The sequence below is a fragment of the Malania oleifera genome, chromosome 5, assembly GCF_029873635.1.
Source record: "Malania oleifera isolate guangnan ecotype guangnan chromosome 5, ASM2987363v1, whole genome shotgun sequence".
In the NCBI taxonomy this organism is placed as follows: Eukaryota; Viridiplantae; Streptophyta; class Magnoliopsida; order Santalales; family Ximeniaceae; genus Malania; species Malania oleifera.
The window spans coordinates 57,254,065-57,274,789 of NC_080421.1; the positions used below are offsets into that span (position 1 = coordinate 57,254,065).

At 39.2% G+C, this 20,725-nt stretch overlaps 1 non-coding gene across 1 annotated transcript; it reads right to left on the reverse strand.

The window, feature by feature from the left end:
* Window positions 1-1,623: 1,623 nt before the first annotated feature.
* LOC131156869 (small nucleolar RNA R71) lies at window positions 1,624-1,729 on the reverse strand. Its single transcript, XR_009137134.1, has one exon. It is a non-coding gene; the product is annotated as a small nucleolar RNA R71 (small nucleolar RNA).
* Between the last annotated feature and the right edge of the window lie 18,996 nt (window positions 1,730-20,725).

Here is a 20,725-nt window from a genome sequence, read left to right on the forward strand (position 1 = left end):
CGAACATATTGATTAAGGTTCTGTTTTGGCCCCTCTTTGGTTAGTGACAGACCTAGAGTGTCATTGGGTGCCATTTAGATTAGGTTTTACTACTTTATTTCAATTTCTTGTCTAGTTCATATTCGAATTCTCCAAAGGCCTATGACAACCTTCAGGTTCTGAGTGCAGCCGCATAGATTATATTGGTTCCAAGTTGGTTCTTTGAGGGCCTATGACAACCCTAAAGCTCTGATTGGATCTGTAGAGTAGTTGGTTCTCAGTTGTAATCCCGATGGCTAGTCGGCTTTTGAGCTTCAATCAATGCCATTTTCAATACTTGACAATTTACAATGCTTTGGTTTCAATTCTACAATTTAAATATGATGTCGTTACTTTCTTACACATTTAGTTCTCTAATTGTGATGAAACCCTAGGGGATAGGAAAGCATAGCTACAGATTCAATCATTTATACGTAATATGGTACGATTTCTATAGAGGGTTCTATGTTCGCTGGATAAGGTATACCCTGGTTCGTGATCGTGGTCCGAACGATTAGTGCACCTTCACTACCCTATGCCACTTAAGTGGTTCACTTGACCATTGAACCTCGTACGGATAGCTGACTAGAGGATAGTTGACTAGACGTAATTATTGCAAATGACAGCCTAAGTTGGATTCATAATTAGAGACTTGCTTTCTATAATAGGTTTAATACAATTTACTTGCTTTTGTAGTTGATAAAAACTCCATCAAATCCATTTTTCCATTCTTGTTTCAGTGTTGTAAACTAGGCTAAAATTGGTAAACAACTGCATTGAGTCCCCGAAGATCGACACCCAACTCACTCCTTGTTCTACTGAACTTGGGATCAGTTAGGTTATAAATATTATTTTTGGTGGTGAGCCTACCAAAATTTGGCACCATTTCCAGGGACTTAGTTACAGTAGTAAGACAATTCCTAGTATAGTTTGCTACGTTTATTTATTTTTCTTTGTTTTCTTTTGTTTTTATTTTTTTATTTTTTATTTTTTTTGGATATTTGAAGTCTTGATTGTGTTCTAAATTTGTATATGCTGGGTTTGCGAGCTTTGGATCCTAATTTAGTGCCTATAGACCCTGAGATTGAGAGATCCTATAAGTCAATTAGGAAGTCTACTTCTAGTCTAGAATAAGTTGAGTTCTCTAAACCTAAACTCATGATCAATCCCTGATCGGTTCGCACTTACCAAAACCTAAAACATCTTGCTCCCTGTCAACCTACGACGGAGGAGCAACCCCTTCGGCCCCTAAGGGACTATTTCACACCCAATTCATACACGTTACCATCTTGTATCCGGTTCCCAAATGTCCAGGCAACGCAATTAGAAATCAAGACCTCCATCATCTCAATGCTTCCTATATTCTTTGGGAGTTCGACTAAAAGTCCATACAAGCATCTAGATGAGTTTCTTGAAATTTACTCCACCATACGTATACCTCACTTTGGTGATGATGCCCTCCGTTTAAGATTGTTTCCATTCTCTTTGAAGAACAAAGCCAATTCTTGGCTAAATTCTTTAAAGCCGAACTCGATGACCAACTGGGCCACTATGCAATATGAATTCTTAAAAAAAAAAAATATTTTCCCATAGGAAAGACTAACTAGCTTTGGAAGGTAATCACCAGTTTCTCCTAATGGGATGGGGAAAAATTTTTTGAGACATGGGAGCACTTTAGGGGCTTTCTGTGGAAATGCTCACATCACTAAGTCCCTAGGTGGCAATTAGTTCAGACCTTCTATGAAGGATTGGATGAGCGTGACAGAGCCATGGTTGATGCATCTTATGGAGGTACTTTCCTCACAAAGCACGAAAATGAGGTTTAGACTCTTTTTAAGACCCTCGCTGAGAATTCTCAATAGAATACTATTGCTGCTCATAGAACATCCCAACCTTCCTCATCCCATCCTAAGGGAGCTTACAAGTTAGCCACAAGCCATGACCTTGCACCCACGCTGGTCACCATTGTGAAGAAACTAGATCAATTCTTATCCTTAGGACAACAACCTCAGCTTGTGGCATGTGCAGAGGTGTGTGCCATCTACTATGATCCCTCTCATACCTATTATAATTGCCCCTATGCACATCCCACACCTGAGTTTGTGCAGAAGGAAGTTAAGGCCACCCATAATTGATACGAAATGTCGACCAATGATCCCTACTCTAACAAGTACAATCCTAAGTGGAGTAAACATCCTAACTTCTCCTGGAGGCCATAAGCTCCGGGTTTTCTAGTTCAAAGACCTCAGCAATCACCTACTGCTCCATCTTCTTAACCATATCAAAATCCTTAAAATCCTCCCATGTCTACCCCTCAACAATCAACTTATCAACAACCATTTCCTCCTCTGCCTCAATATAATAGATTTTTTCAGGAGACGCTGTTGAAAGCCTTTGAGGCTATCGAAGCTAATCGCCATGTTGATTGGCAATTACTCCACTCCCACTCTCAGTTTATCACCAAGCTACAAGCCACTATGGGTTAGCTAGCAACATCCTTGAGTAGGAGAGACGAGGGTAAGTTGCCAAGTCAGCCTTTTGTTAACCCTAAAGGCCAGTACAGGGTAGAGTGTGAACCATCTACTAGTCATATGACATATCATGAGCAAGCCCAGGCTATGACCATTCTTAGGAGTAGTAGGGAGGTAGATAATACAGTTAGAGAGAATTTAGACCAAGGCAAGGGTAAGGAGAAGATGCGGGTAGAGCCTAGTATCGAATCATGCATCCCCTCCTCCTCCAATCTAGTGAGCAATCCTGAGATTCCAACCTCATTTGATGAAGGAGAATTCCCCCATTATGTTCCTGCAATGCCATTATCTACAGCTCTTCAGGCACATTCTAAGCCTAAGAAGGAAGAAATTGAAGAGTCCATGATGGACACCATTAGGCAAGTAAAGATCAATCTTCCTCTTTTAGATGTCATCAAGCAAGTGCCTGCTTATGCTAAGTTTCTCAAGGAATTGGGCACCCCAAAAGCGCAAATCTAAGGTGCACTTGAACAAAAAAGTAAGATTGACCGAGCATGTAAGCTCAATTCTTTTAGGTTCTATTCCCCCAAAACTTAAGGACCCCAGCGCAACCACCATCTCATGTGTAATTGGCAACTACACTATTGATAGGACTCTTTTAGATTTGGCAGTGAGTGTGAACCTAGTCCCCTACTCAGTCTACAAATAATTTAGTTTAGAAGAACTAAAGTCCACCCTAGTCACCTTGAGTTTCAATGACCGATTAGTGAAAAGGCTTCGTGGTATTGTCGAGGATGTCTTAGTTAAGGTCGAAGAGTTCTATTACCCTATTGGTTTCATTGTCTTGGATATGGAACCTACCGACCCAACCAAAGATACAATTTCTGTTCTCTTAGGATGACCATTCTTTGCTACAACTAATGCTTGTATTTAGTATAGAACCGGGATCATGGATGTGTCTTTTGACAACATGTAGCTCTAGTTAAATGTGTTTCATTCTTCCCAATGTCCATCCAATGATGTCCAACGTGTGGACGTTGATATGATCAATGAATGCGTTGAGGAAGTGGCTCCTTCCATTCTTTTCTGGAAGGATCCCCTATAGGCTATACTGCAGCTTGATAGCCCCTCTATATCAAGCTTGAAGGACCCGTATGAGCAGATCTTTGCCATTTATAACTTGGTCTCTAGTTTAGAGGGAAGGATTTGGATAGGTGAGAAGTGGATTAATGGGGGAATGGTGGAAAAAACTCCTATTTTTGAATATGGGTGAGTTTGAAATTAGCATTCATTGTGTCTGAATGAAGACAATAAACTTAGCACTTCTGGGAGACAACCCAATTGCATTTTTTATTATTTTTTCTTCCTGGAGTCCATAGGTTGTACATTGTAAAGTAGGTAGAGTCTAGGTTCCTTAGAGTAGGTCATAAGTTAGTTTAGGTGCAACTAAGGTGCAACTAGCACTCACAGGTGCGACTTGGTTGAAGCCCCATAGGTCAATTGACCTTCTCAATTCCTTAGAAGTTCGACTAGGGTGAGACTAGCACTACCTTTGGCACAATCTAGTTGAGTACTTGAATTTTTTGATCTTCCAATTTCCAGAGGAGTTCGACCAGGGTGTGACCAACACTCCACTCTGGCGCGACCTGGTTGTCAACCTATTCTCCTCATTTAGTGGGGGTGTAACCAAGGCGCGATCAACACTAATCTGGTGTGACCTGGTCAAACCTATTAGAAGTCGTCTTTAAACCTATATTCTTAAGAAACCCTAACTCACTTATCCTTGTTCCTTTGTATCTCCTCATTGCTCCCAAGCCCCAACCTGATCACCTAAGCCTCCCCAACACCTCCAGAGCTATGACAACCTCCTACAACACCTCCATCACATCCTGTGACCCTCCATGCCTTCCTTCATCCATTATTCATGTAAGGGGTTCTTCATTTACGCATCGAGCTTTGTCTAAAGGTAGGGCCCTTTCATCTCCCTCTCTTACTGTACTACTTGTATTCCCATTCAACGGTTGTAACTCATGCCTCGCCAATCAGAGTCTTGGGTTGCTTCAAAGTTTCCCTAGTCGTCATAATCTACCACCAAGTGGAAGAGAGTACAAAATGCGTCGAGGGATGAGTCATCATTTGGATTGCTTAACTGATGACGAGGGGTTGGGCAGCCTAGAGTGAGCAAGCACGAACTACTTGAGGGACGAGGGCTCTGAGGATGACCCTCTAGGACTATGATTTTTGGCTGATGTACACATTCTGGCTAGACGAGACTCGAGTCCACCCCTGGAGGAAACGTTGTATAGAGGTCCTTAAGAGGAGAAAGCTAGACCATTATATGACCCTATGCACCACCACCTATTATCTGGTCTTGGTCTAGAAGTTCTACTATAATTTGTAACATGATCCTCAGACAGGCATTTGGACTACTGTTGTTCAGGGCATAGGGTTCAAGCTAACTCCAAAGTTGATCGAGAGGGCATGGTCCCATAATGAGACTGACGATGTACCTTGGGCCACCCTCGATTTAGCCGATGTCCATCATATCATTCTCCATATGTTCCATGGTTTATACTACGATGGTGGAAACATGCAAAGAGGAACATGCATAGCACGAAACAGGCTACCCGATTACCTGCTTCTTCTGGACCTTATCCTACAGTGCAACCTTCGCGTGTTCGGGCATCACTCAGAGCGTCGTGGGATTCAATTATAGGTCCTCTATGCCATGCATCGGAATATGAAGGTAGATAGTCTTCAGCTCATCATGGATGAGATGCTTAAGTTCTATGAAAGGAATGTGAAGCACTCAAGATTGAAGAGGCCTACGCCGAGGCCTACGAGTGGTTAGCTAGCTAGGGAGCCCAAGAGGCCCATCATACCTTATTCCCAGCTTATTATGTCGATCTTGATGCATAAGAAGATTAACTTGGGTGATCTGGATGCGCACATCCCTATTGGAGAGGTCACCATTGAGAGAACATAGTGTCAGAGCCTCAACTTGGTGGCCATGGGGTGGGTAAAGGTTAATCGGTGGGCACCTTTTGAGGGTGCACCAGGGTCTGAGTTTTTGGTACCACTTTTCCACCATGATCCTAAGGAGCCAGCATACCCTCCGGTGCTACCACCTAAGAGAGCTCCAAAGAAGAAAAGGAGGATGACTTATGAGCCCTCCATCTTGGCTATAGCACCACCAGAGATAATGCCACCTCCTCTAGCATCCTCCACTATGCCTCTGGTAAGGGATTGTCTTAGCTGGATACGCCACGAGTTTGAGGACTTTAGGTCCATTGTGTGACACGAGTTGATTGATACCACGATGACAATCAACTAGGGATTGGGGGTGATCTTTGAGGCACTCAAAGTATGCTTCCAAAGTTCGTTAGAGAAATTCTGATTTTTAGGATTTGTAACTTCGACCATGACCCCTAGGCCCTCAGTTCCTCTTGTTCGTCCATCTCTAGCTACTCAGGAGGTCTATTCTTCACCTTCCCATCATTCTCCAGCTCTGCACCCTTTTCTAGATGCTCAATCTCTTGCTCATCCATCTCTCGTGCCACAACCGTCCGACCCGTCTCCTACTCCTCCGTCGCCCGCACCATAGCACAATCATTAGTCTTTTGCTCCACAGATTGCCCCACCGGGGGTTATAATTAGGATTGCGATGTCTAGTGAGAGTAGGACGGCATGTTAGAATTGGTGTATTCCCAAGAGGGGGGGTGAATTGGAATTTTAAACTTTTCTCCTAGGTTGAACTAGATGTCAGCCGAGTATTACAACCTAGGGTCTTTCTATCTAGTTCCAAATACGCCGATAAATATAATATGCAGAAATTAAAATCACGCCATCATTCACATAATAACATACACGTGCGGTAAATATAAAGTGCGACAATATACACATATACACGATATGTTATCGGGGTTCGGCCAACTGTGCCTACATCCTCACCTCTAGCTCACAAGCCCGAGGACTCCACTTATAGCTCACTTAAGGGTGAGCGACATTGATTACAACCAAGTCAATTAGCATAGGGCTGACCTCAACCTTAACCAAGTCAATTAGCGGGGCTGACCTCAACCTACACGCCTTAACAGGATGGTGCACCTAGCTTTCCTAACCAGGTCTAAGCCAATTCAGGACTATTCCAGGGCTAGTCTCCCTCTTCAGGCCCGTGCCTGGAAATACAATAGATGTGTATTACAATCAAATGGTATAGTGTTTATGCTTTCATGTAAAACAGATGTGTACCTAGTTACGTTCAATCACATACACCACAGACAATTTAATATGTAAGCTCAGTGTGGTCCAATATTTCAACTCTAAAATATATATATATATATATGTATATTTACTATCGGTGTAATGAGTGCGTGAGAGTATCAACCAGTATGATCTTTGTATCACAATATGTGCTCAATCTAACAGTTCACACAAAGATACAAGCCAGACAATATATATGTATATTTCTATGAGCGGGTTTTCTCAATCATATGATGCTCTAGTAATGTATATGTTTGGTTTGCAAAAATATATTCAATATTTGTATTCAGCAAAGGATATGTGAGTAAATGAATATTGCAACAAAGATTTTATCACATAAACAAATATCTCTTCAAATATTTTTCAAGATAAAAGCACAATAAATATTTGAAAATGTTTGAGAAGTTTTGAAATAAAAAAAACAAATACAAACTTCTCAAGATATTGCAATGAATATGCAATACTCAGAAGTTTCATATAAGTCTTCTTAGGAGAGACTTATTAACAAAGTCCCATAAGAACACTTAGCTTTAGCTCTCATAAAAATTAAATCAATCTAATTAGAATAGGAGAGCAAACCTTTCTAATCAAGCACTCAATCAACCTACAGAGATTTTGAGCAATAAGAGAAGGTAAGTATGAGTGATTGGGGCTTAGATATAAGTATTATAGGATTTGGAAATTTCAGAGAATTTCTCCAAATCAAAGTGGCTAATCATGTCTAATTTGCACAAATGATCTCATATATATAGACATGGGAAGATATATGACCGTTAGGGACCTATTGGGTATTATTAGGAAAGATTAATGGCATTTCAAATATTTTAACCTTGTTTAAAAAATGTTTAACCGTGATAAAAATCAAAGCAACCCGAGAGGTCCAGTCAACCAGAACAGTTTCAGTCGACCAGAGTTCATATGGTTCGGTCGACCAAGAGGTTTTTGAACTGAAGGCTCGGTCAATCGAAAGTGGGCGATTTCCTATCTCTCCGAGGTTCGGTCGATCGGGCTATTTTGAACTAGCTGGTTCAGTCAACCAGACCATTGCGATTTTTCCCGAGGATCCTCAGTCGACCAGGTAGTTGGTATACAAATTTGGCTCGGTCGACCAGATGGTCAAATTGTTGACCTTAGGGGGTTTCGGTCGACCGGGGGGTTTTGAACTATACTAGTTTAGTTGACCAGGGCTTTGGTCAACTGTTGACCTAGGCCTGTTTCGGTCGATCGGGGCAGAATGAACTGCCTTGGCCGGTCGACCAAAAGTGCACAATGTGTGCATTTCGATCCTGTCTTGAAACACACAAACCCTATTCAAGTGCCTAACAATCATAGGTGCAATAGTGTGTGTCCTAGGTCATTTTTTTCTAAAATAAAGACACCGAAAGAATCCGGTGTAACCCTAAGGTCATTTTTGCATTATGATTGGTTTGAGTTTACGTATTATCATGCATGTGATGTGTGTGAGCTTATTACAAACGAGAGCCCTAATTACTATTACAGACCAATTTTTACAAATGAAATATATTATAACACTGAATATAAATTGGTCTTTAGGCTTTACTTGCTTTGTGCCCATTTTGATCTTAACAATCTTAGTTCCTACACAAAACCTTAAACACCCATTATATACAATGAGTATTTGTCATAATCAAAATCGAGCGTGACTTATAAGGTCAACATGGCAATTCCACCGAAGGAGGCTCACGCCCCAGCCAATGCTTCTGCAGGTGAGGCTCAGTCTCCCACGAGTCCTCCTACACCCATGGATGTACCACCCATTATTGAGCCACTTGCAAAGCCAGCCATTTTTTTGTCTCCTCCAGTTGTCACCACAGAGCCTTTGAAGGTGGAGCGTGTCCAGCCTATGTTGGAATTGGTGTATTCCCAAGAGGGGGGAGGCGAATTGGGTATTTAAAATTTTCTTCCTAGGCATAACTAATCCAACATGAGTATACCACAACCTAAGTTCTATCTAGAACATATGCCAATTCAATATATAAACTACTGAGCAAATATTTAAATAAATAAATCAATCTCATTATTGCCAAACATTCATTGCATATAAACAGTATAATCAGAGTAATGAAAAATATAATACAAATGTGGAAAATAAATTGCAGACAAATAAAGCTGACACTAGATATGATATCGGGGTTCAGCCAACACTACCTACATCCCTGCCTCAAGCTCACAAGTAAGAGGATTCCACTAACTGCTCGCTTATGGGTGGAGCGACACCGTTTACAATACCTTACAGGCTAGTGCACCTAGTTCTCCTAACTGGGTCTGAACCAATCCGGTGCCAACCTAACCGAGTTTGATCAATTCGATACTATTCATAGGGCTAATCTCCCTCTTCCGACCACACATCGAGAATACAACAGATAATCAAATAATTTTTGCGTACAAACAAATGTACTTATAAACTAAGCTGATGATGTACAACAATATGCTCAATACACTCACGTATGATTAGGATTTATGCTCAAGTGAGATATATGATTTTCTCAAACTAACTTTTGCAATCTTTAAGGTATATATATATATATATATGTATGATAATGACTCAAAGATTTAACCCCAATCAAATATTTTTCTCCGAAAATGTTTTTCAAATGAAGTGTAGGAGAATCTAGGGTTTTTGCTTTTCAAATGACTTTAAACAATCAAAATACAAGCGTTTGAAGTTTATGTGCAAAAAGGGTTTCCAAATCAGAAAGTATTTCTCCAAAAATATTTATCAATAAAATATGTGGAGAAACCTATAAGCTCACTCTTAAAAAGGTTTTCAATAAATAATGACAAGTGAGAATAGAAAGCTTTATAAAAATGAATGCCCCAAATAAATGTTTCTATTCAACAACCTTCAAATGCAAAGAACTTGCAAGTGGAAGAAGTAAAGGAATTAATCAATTGCACTCTTCAAAATGGTTTTGAAACAATAGAGTGTAAGAGAGTATGTACAATAAAGCTAAGGAATATGAAAAAAAATGATATAAAATTTAAGAGGATTTTCTAACTCATCATCTTACTAATTACGAATTATGAAGGGGTATATATAGAGATGGGTAAAACAAAACCGTTGGGGACACAAAGGTCATTTTGGAAAAAGATTAGTGATGTTTAATTAAAAATAACCTTGTTTACTTACGGTAAAAATTGACTAACCCGAGAGGCTTGGTCGACTAAGGACAAGGTTCAGTCGACCACTTTTCTAAGTTCAGTTGACCAAGGCAAATTTCAACTATAGGTTTGGTCGACCATCTCAGCGTGATTCTGAACCTTTTTGGGTTCGGTCAACCAAGGCATAGGTTGGTTGACCATTCATATAGATTCAGTTGACCAAGGTCAATTGGAACTACAAGGTTTGGTCGACCAAGTAGTTGGAGTGTCAGATGTAAATGGTTCGGTCGACTAAGGACAGTGCGTTCAATTTAGTACAGTCAGATGAGTGAAGTCAACATGTTGACTTCTAACCTGTTCGGTCAAGCATTTATAATGCAAATTGGTCAGTCAACTGAGACTTGGTCAAACTTTTGACTTTTTGGCCTATGGTTTGTTCGGTTAACTGAGCTAAATAATACTAGACGGGTTCGGTCGATCAAGCTTTTAAATTAAGCCCAAAAAACCCATGGTCTTTTGAGTTTCCTATGGTCAAACTATGATCTTTGAGCATTTAATTCTTATCATGCATGGTATGCAAATATTACAGACCCAAAATATAAAACAAAATGCATTTTAAAATAAATACAAATGTCTTCAATCTTCTTATTTGTGTTTCTTCATGGAATGCGCCAGATACATATGATCTTGGAGTTTCTTCTAGCTTTCAAGTCACTTGATCTTAAGTATGCTGAAATTTAAGCCTGTTCACATACTTGAACACACACAAGGTATTGGTGCTTTGTCAGCATCAAAACAGAGATCGAACTTAAAAATCCAACAACCTAAATCTTCCATGACAATGACTCTCGTCTTGCCAGTAGATGTCTCAGTGCCTCCAGCGCCTCTTTCCATTATCACATCTCCCACTCCTAGCCTACAACGTGCAATGGCACATCAAGCATGGTAGCCGAATCATATGCTCTTGTCACTGAGACATCCTCTACTACTCCATTTACAGCTCCAACCTCTCGTGTTCTGTCTGCAGCCCCAATTTCGTGCACACCACCTCTTGTACCTGCTCTGCCACCACTTGCTCCTATTGCTAGCGTGCCACCTGCGACTCCAACATCGATGAAGTCACCGACTATGTCAGACAGTTTTTTTTTTTTTTTTTTTATGATGATGCGACTGCTTTGGTCATGCCATCTGATGCGGCTTGCAGGTCTGATATGAGCACCTCGTCTGATGATTCTAGAGATCTGGGGGCCAGTGATTCCAATGATGGCACTGATGGCTCTACTAATTATGACTTTTGAGTGCAATCCAACTTTTATGTTTCCTATTTCTTTGTATTTTCTTTTTTTTGTATTGTGACTATGATTTGTATCTCTTGGTTGTTTTGTGTCACCTTTCATATCATTTTGGTTGTACTGTTGTTCTTCACTTATGTTTCATTTCTTGATGTATTGCCCAATGCATTATCGAATAAATGGTGATTTTCTTTCAGTTATTTATGCTTGGTGTACTAATAATTTCTTATTTGGTATTCTAGTTTTATGATGGATGCTTGCTTGTGTAGGTACACTTGTTTGTTCTTTGGTTACCATGCAGTGCTTCCTTCCCTTACTTTCTAGGCATTTTCTATCCTTACTTCAGTGGGGCTACTAAAGTTTTAAGTTAGGGGTAAAGGGATTAGGAAAGCACTACGCAACACATTTTGGGCATGAAAATGACATGAGCACGAGCCATCATCCGAGCCTGAGCAAACTTAGCTAGCACCAGCACCGTTGAGGGGTTGAGCGACTCAAAGTGCATAGGCACAGTCTTCTAGGAGGCCGAGGGCATAGAGGATGACCCTCGAGGACAACGACTTCCAGATTTTATTTGGAGATCCATAAATTATAAAAATTAAATAATTTAGAGAAAGGAAAATTAAAAGAAATAAAAGTAGGGTTCGTCGATGAACCACCCCTTGGTTTCATCGAGGAATGCCCGTATACAATTCACGGATGAGTTTCAGTGCCTCGTCGATGAAGAGATACCGAGAGGGGGAAATGCAGACCCTTTGGTTCATCGACGAACTCATTATCCTTGTAGGGTTTATCAATGAGTCCACATGTCTTGTTGACGAAGCCACATGGCAGCAATCTATATATATTCGCAAAATCATATTTTTAGTGAAGAAATTGTTTCTTTACTATTTCTCCCTCTAAAATCTGGCCCTCTCACCTTCTCTCTAAGATTTTGGCCCCGTTTTTCCCTAGTTGAATGATCAGAAGTTACCACGATGATCCCGGGGAGATTCTCTACAACTTAGTTGGAGTAGAACTTTAGTTGGAGAAGTTTAGTCACCATCCCAAAATTAGGGTAAGTAGGTTATTTCAGGGTTTTCATGATTATCAGGCTTTCCTAAACTAAGATTTTTTGTATAAAATGAAAATATACTGTTGTTTGGGTTGATTAAACTAGGGTATTGTGATTATAGGGTTTGAATTTCCAAACACCTTAGGCATGGGTTGAATATCCTAGCAGGTATACCTCAGACAATCAGGTAACATTGATAAATGATTAGTATATTAGAATTTTATGGATATAATGGGATATAAGAGTCTGGGGAAAATATGAGTATAATTACTATTTTGAGTTTGGGATAATTGAATTAGGAAATGTATATTTTTACAGGATTTTGAGTTTGGTATGTTATGGGCATAAGGATTGCATTGCGTCAGGTTTCCTAGTCAGTTAGGTAAGGGAAATATGTTATGCTAGTTAGATTAGAAATATTTTCAGCAAAGAATAGTATTTGAATATGGATTACAAAGTATGGTTTTGAATAAATTAGAGCATGGAAATTATATAGTATTACACATGATATCTATTGAGTTTTATTAAATTGTGTGGCATGAGAAATACTGGAATATTTACAGATTTTTATACAGATTTACAAACTTATGATTACATAGTTTTTATAGAGTTATAAATTATAGCTTATATAGTTTTATTTACAGAGCTACGGCTATACAGAGACTTACAGAATTACAGTTTATGTGGTTCTACAGAAATATGATTACGCATTATATTACAAAACCATATTTATACAATATTTTATAGAGCCATGGTTATGCAGCATTTTTTAGAACCATGATTATACAGAATTTTATAGAACCATGATACACAAAGCATAGAACCATGACATACAGAAATACAGATTAAACAGATTTACAATTAATACAACATCATGGTTAATACAGAACATTACAGAATCATGGTTAATACATTTGATACAGATCATGGCAAAACAAATAGATATTATATAGAAAGAGTACAATATAGTATCAAACCCTGATGGAACAGAGCAGTTTACAGAGCATGGTACCGTAGCTATATAGTATAGATAGTGCAACCATACGTTTCAGATAGAGTATGGTAATGCTGATTATGCCACAAGTAGAATTGAGGGCTCCCTAGCGTCCGGACCAGGTGGAGTGGGCCTTTCGTGCTATAGGCATATACAGACATATGCATACAGTTAGGTTAACACTGGTGGGCCAACTAGTGTTTAGTCCCGCCTATGGGCTGCACAACCCTATCATAAGGGGTTAAATCATGACATACAACCATCCAAGGAAGTTTTCAGAATTATATACATATACAGTATACACTGATTGTAGAGATTATATATATATATATATATATATATATATAAGTATGAATGAATAATTAAATCATAATTATTATATTTTAAATGACATAGATGTGGGTTATAATATAGATACTTTTTCATGATATCTCATTTATAGTTTTAATATAAGTTTTGTTTTGTGTATAAACTCATATGCCACACACTGGTAATAACATGTTTCTCCTTTTTGAGAGGTGTCTCACCCCAGCATTATGAACTTTTCAAGTAACCTAGAGAGACGTGTAGGGCCAGCTCAGAGATAGGGGAGGCGGCTGGGTTGGTATAGTTTTGGGGTGAGTTCTAGGCTGAGTAGTAGAGCCTACAATATTTTGGGATTTTTGAAAAATGATGTAAATGTGTGTATTTATATATAGGCAAATCAGTAGTACTCTGCTACTGTGTATTTTGGGATATGGTATGAATATTTATGTTTTCCGCTGCATAGGTAATATACATAGTGTGCACAGGTTACCACGACATCCACTGTGGGTCGTGATGATGACAAATATTTTTATATACAGGGTATCAGAGTTATGATTTATAAAATTTGGGTCATTACAATATGGTATCAGAGCCTAAGTTGTTAGGTTTTGTAGACTTTAGTATGTAGCGGAAACAATACCAGAGTATAGGAATAGATCAAGAATTTAGTGAGTCAATGTTGGGGAAATTAAAATGAGTATTTAGGATTTTGTTCCGTGATCGGGAAGCAGGATTTTTGTAGTGGTTTCTATGTCTTTCCTGGGGTGACAATTTCAGGAAAGTTCTAGTAAACTACTGTTGGGTTGTGTTTCTCAATTACGGGTCAGAATCTTAAATTGAGAATAAGGATGTTTCGTTATTTGAGGATATGAGATTTTAGTTAGATAAATATGTTAGTATGTTATACAGACAAGGTCCTTAGACTATGTTTATCTTCTTTTCAAGATGGACTCTGGAGGTAGCGGTGCCTACGCCAATGGTGATGATGGTGCAGACCCCTCTAGTGCAAGTGGTCGTGATTCAGACACAATTCTACATAGTGTGGCTCAGCAGGTTATGGCTGAGATTACATGGAGTTCTAAAGAGTAGGCAGGCCCATCGATAGATCAGGATTGTACTATCGAGCATTTTACTAAAATGAATCCCCCAGCATTCTCGGGGGAAGCCGACCCTACAGTTGCTGAAAACTGGATGCAGACGATCGATAAAATACTGAAGGTGCTCCGCTATATGGATGAACAGAGGGTTCTCTACGCTCCCTATAAATTGACAGGTGAGGCCAAGAGATGGTGGACGACTATGAGATTACTGGAGGAGCAAAGACGTGTACTAGTGGCTATAACCCGATGTCGATTTGAAGAAATCTTCTTTGATCGTTATTTTCTTGCCACTGTCAGAGAGGCTAAGGTAGCAGAATTTCTGAAATTGACTCAGGGAAATCTCACGGTCCAGCGGTATATGACAAAGTTCGTTGTCACGCTTTGCCCCATACATTGCCCCATATAAGGTGAAAAAAGTGAGGATGTTTGAGAGGGGCTTGAGGTAGGATATTTACAAGCAGGTGGTAGTCCTAAAAGTGCAGGATTTCTCCGAATTGGTGGACAGGGCCACAGTAGTAGAGGAGAGTGAACAGAGGGATGTGGGGACCCCAAGTCAAAGAAAAAAGCTTATGCCTCCAGGTTTCTAGGCAGGGTCCAGTCGAGGCCCTTGGAGGGGAGATAGATATGGTAGAGCCTAGAGATAGAAGAGGGGAGATCATGGGTACCAGGGTGAGCAGACATACCCTATTTGCTCCATTTGAGGTAGGAGACATATAGGAGTATGCCGGTTGGGAAACAATGTTTGCTACAAATGTGGTAGAATTGGACACATAGCACAGGAGTGTCATTGGCCACCGAACAGTACACCAGTCCCTAGACAAATTCGGAGATATAATCAAACACCCTAGGGTGATAGCCAATAGAGGAATACAACACCGACGAGGGTTTATGCATTGACACTAGGAGATGTTGAGACTACTGGAGATGTTGTGATAGGTATTCTTATTGTTTTACCATATAAAGTTGTTATTTTGTTTGACACAGGTGCTACACATTCTTTTGAGTCATCGAGATATGCTAAATTATCTGTGGTTGAGGCACAGCTATTAGATTTTGACTTTTCAGTAGCCACGCTGACTGGATCAACAGTGAGATGTAAGAGAGTACTTAAAAACTTTCCATTGGGTATTCAAGAGGAAGTATTACCGGCCGACCTTATGGTATTATATATGCAGGTATTTTATGTGATATGGGGTATGGACTGGCTGGCAGCTAATTATGCCAACACTGATTATCATAAAAAAGAAGTGATCTTCAGACGCCTAGGTGAATAGGAATTCAGATTCATGGGATCACGTGTGCGCGCCTCACCACAATTAGTGTTGGTTATTCAGGTAAGGAGGCTGTTACAAGGTAGTTTCCAGGGGTATGTTGCCTATATAAAGGAGATGCCAAAGGAATAATTGAAACAAGTTGATATTCCGGTAGTCAGAGAATTTCCATATGTGTTTTTGGAAGAATAACCCAAGTTACCACTAGATCAAGAGATAGAATTTATCGTGGATTTACTACTAGGGTCAGCCCCAATATCTAAGCACCCTACAGAATGGCTCCATATGAACTAAAAGGATTAAAAGACCAGTTGTAGAAGTTATTGGATAAAGGGTTTATTAAACCTAGCATGTCGCCTTGGGGAGCACCAATCCTGTCTGTAAAGAAGAAATACGGGACTATGAGGATGTGTATTGATTATAGAGAAATAAACAAAGTGACAGTTAAGAATAAATATCCTCTTCCTAGAATCAATGATTTATTTGATCAGCTCCAGGGGACCCAGATCTACTCCAAGATTGACTTTAGGTTAGGACATCACTAAGTGAAAGTTAAAGCCGAAGATGTTTCAAAGAAAGCTTTCCAAACCAGATATAGGCACTAGGAGTTCTTGGTGATACCATTCGGATTGACTAATGCACCGCCAGTATTTATGGACCTAATGAATCGAGTGTTCCATCAGTACTTAGACCAGTTTGTTGTGGTATTTATCGATAATATACTGGTCTACTCGAAGATATTTTAGGAACACAAGAATCATCTAAAGCTTGTATTGCAGGTATTGAGGGAAAAGAAGCTCTACGCTAAATTCAAGAAATGTGACCAGGGAATGTTCAGGAGGTCAGATGTTTCTTAGGTCTAGTAAGGTACTACCGGCGTTTTGTGGATGGCTTTTCCAAATTGTTAGATCCACTGACACGACTCACGAGAAAAATGTGAAATTTGAATGGACCGACGAGTGTGAGTAGAGCTTCTAGGCATTGAAGCAGCAGCTTGTCTCTGCACTAGTGTTATCTATCCCAACAGGAGAGGATGGATTTTTTATATAAAGTGATGCATCATTGTGGGGACTCGGGTGTGTGTTGATGTAGCACAGGAAATTTATTGCATATGCTTCTCGATAGCTTAAAGAGTATGAAAAGAACTACCTGGTACATGATTTAGAGTTAGCTGCAGTGGTGTATACTCTAAAAATCTGGAGGCATTATCTTTATGGTGGGAGATGTGAGATCTTCACTGACCATAAGAGTTTGAAGTATTTCTTCACCCAGAAAGAACTAAATATGAGGTAGAGAAGATGGTTAGAGCTCATTAAAGACTATGATTGCACCATTAGCTATCACCTAGGGAAAGAAAATGTGGTGGCTGATGCTTTGAGACGAAAATATGTCGAAGCAGCATTATCAGCAGTGGAGTTTCAGCATCCGATTCAGATGGATTTGGAAAGGCTCGGTACAGAGTTAGTAGAAAATGATCGCCAGGCATTTATTGCCAACCTAGTGTTACAGCCTACCTTGTAGGAGAAAATTAAAGCTGCTCAGAGGAATAACACAGAATTGGTAGAGTTGATGGATAACGTGCACAATAGACAGGGAGAGAAGTTTAGTATATCAGATGATAGAGCTTTGAGGTTCTATACTAGGCTGTGCGTACCTGCAAATGCTAAGATTAGGAGGGCTATATTAGAGGAGGCGCATAGATCCCCTTACATGGTGCATCCAAGAAGAAATAAAATGTATCTGGACCTCCGAGAATCTTTCTGGTGGAGCAGTATGAAGAGAGAAATAGCAGAGTTTGTGGAGCAGTTCTTGACATGCTAGCAGGTAAAGGCTGAGCACCAGAGACTGGCAGGACAATTACAACCACTCCATATCCTTGAGTGGAAGTGGGATCATATAGCTATGGATTTCGTCACAAGTCTATCGCCAGCGCTGCATGGACAAAATACTATTTGGGTGGTCGTTGATGGGTTGACAAAAACCTCTCATTTTCTCCCTATTAAAGTCAACTACTCTATGAATAGGCTGGCAGAGCTATATATATAGGAGATAGTTCGATCCCATGGTGTGCCAGTATCCATATTTTCATATTGAGACACACGTTTCACATCACAGTTTTGGAGAAGCTTGTAGGAAACTTTGGAGTCTTAGCATTCAGAATGACATTTCAACCTCAGATTGATGGATAGATAGAGAGGATTATCCAAATACTTAAGGATATGTTACGAGCGTGTGTGCTAGATTTCGGGGGTAGTTGGATCTAGTATATACCACTGATTGAGTTTGCGTATAATAACAGCTATTGTGCCAACATCAGGATGGCGCCTTATGAGGCATTATATGGTAGGAGGTTTCGTTCTCCACTATATTGGGATGAAATGGGTGAAAGGTGAGTTTTGGGACCAGAGTTAGTACAGCAAGCGTACGATAAAGTTCAACTTATTAAAGACAAAATCAGTGTAGCTTAGAGTCGATAGAAAAGCCACGTAGATACTCGCCGCCAGGAATTGGAATTTGAGGTAGGAAACCATGTATTTCTTAAAGTAGCATAGCTGAGAGGAGTTTTGAGGTTTAGGAAGAAGGGTAAGTTGAGCCCTACATTTATTGGCCCATTTGAGATACTTGAGAGAGTGGGTTCAGTCGCTTATAGGCTGGCTTTACCCCCAGCTCTATCCAAGATTCATGTTGTATTTCATGTTTTCATGCTGAGAAATACATCCCATACCCCTCCCACTTAATCAACTATAAGGAGATAAAGCCTAGAGATACTTTGGCATATGAAGAAATACTAGTGCAAATTCTGGACAGGAAAGAACAGGAGTTGCGCACCAAGAAGACTCCATTAGTAAAAGTCCTGTGGAAGAATCACATGGTGGAGGAAGCCTTGTGGGAGTTAGGGGAGGAGATATGATAGAAATACCAACATCTGTTCAGTGTGGACCAGTATTAGATAGAGAAGAAACAGCTATAGCTTAGATAAAGTAAGTTTTGTTTGATATTGTTTATCTAATACAGAGTAATTAATGTATAAGTAGTATTTTACGTTATAGGATAGGTAGTGTTTTGGTTTTGGGAGAACTTTATTTTATGAGTATGTTTGTAATCTCCCAGAACCATAATTGTAACCATGGTATTCCTCTGCCATAAGTTAGGGTAATTAATAAAATAAGTAGCCAATTTTTCTTATAGGATGGTGTATAGCGCAAATAGCAAATTTTGAGGACGAAATTTTATAAGGAGGGGAGAATGTAGAGACCCAAAAATTATAATAATTAAATAATAAGGAGAAAGGAAAATTAAAAGGAATAAAAGTAGGGTACGTCAACGAACCCCATGGTTTCATCGATGAATGCCTATATACGGTTCGTGGACGAGTTTCAGTGCCTCATCGAAGAAGAGATACCGAGAGCGGGACATGCGGACCCTTTGGTTTGTCGACGAACTCATTATCCTCATCGACAAACTCCCTTCTTTGGTTCATCGATGAGTCCACATGTCTCGTTGATGAAGCCACGTGGTAGCAGTCTATCTATATTCGCAAAATCAGATTTTCAGCAAAGAAATTGTTTCTTTACTGTTTCTCTTTCTAAAATCTGGCCCTCTCACCTTCTCTCTAAGATTCTGGTCTCATTTTTTCCCGATTCGATGATCAGAAGTTACCACGATGATCTTGGGGAGATTCTTTACAACTTAGTCGGAGCAGAACTTTAGTTTGAGAAGTTTAGTCACCATTTCAAAGTCAGGGTAAGTAGGTTATTTTAGGGTTTTCATGATTATCAGGCTTTCCTGAACTCATATTTTTGTATAAGATGAAAATATACTATTGGTTGTGTTGATTAAACTAGGGTGTTGTAATTTCAGGGTTTGGACTTCCAAACACCTTAGACATGGGTTGAGTATCCCAGCAGGTATACCTCAGGAAGTCAGGTAACATTGATAAATGATTAGTAGATTAGAATTTTATGGATATAATGGGATATGAGAGCTTGGGGAAAATATTAGTATAATTATTACTCTGAATTTGGAATAATTGAATTAGGAAATGTATATTTCTATAAGATTTTGAGTTTGGTATATTGTGGGCATAAGGATTGTGTTGGGTCAGGTTTCCCAGTTAGTTAGGTAAGGGAAATATGTTATGTCAGTTAGATTAGAAATATTATCAGAAAAGTATAATATTTGAATATGGATTACAGAGTATGGTTTTGAATAAATTAGAGCATGGAAATTATATAGTATTACAAATGATATTTATTGAGTTTTATTAAATTGTGTGGCACGAGAAATACTAGAATATTTATAGAATTTTATACATATTTATAGACTTATGATTACATAGTTTTAACAGAGTTATGAAATACAACTTATACATTTTTATTTACAGAGCTATGACTACAGAGGCTTTCAGAATTACGGTTTACATGGTTTTACATAAATATGATTATACAATATTTTAAAGAACCATGTTTATACAGTACTTTACAGAACCATGGTTATACATCATTTTATAGAACCATGATTATACAGAGTTTTATAAAACCATGATATACAAAGTATAGAACCATGACATATAGAAATACTGATTATACAGATTTATAGTTAATACAATGTCATGGTTAATATAAAAAAATTATAGAATCATGGTTAATATAGTTAATACAAAATCATGTTAAAATAGATAGATGTTATATAGAAATAGTACTATATAGTATCAAACCCTGATGGAACAGAGTAGTTTACAGAGCATGGTACCATAACTATACAGTATAGACAGTGCAACCATACGTCTTAGATAGAGTATGGTAATGCCAATTGTGTCAAAGGTATAGTTGA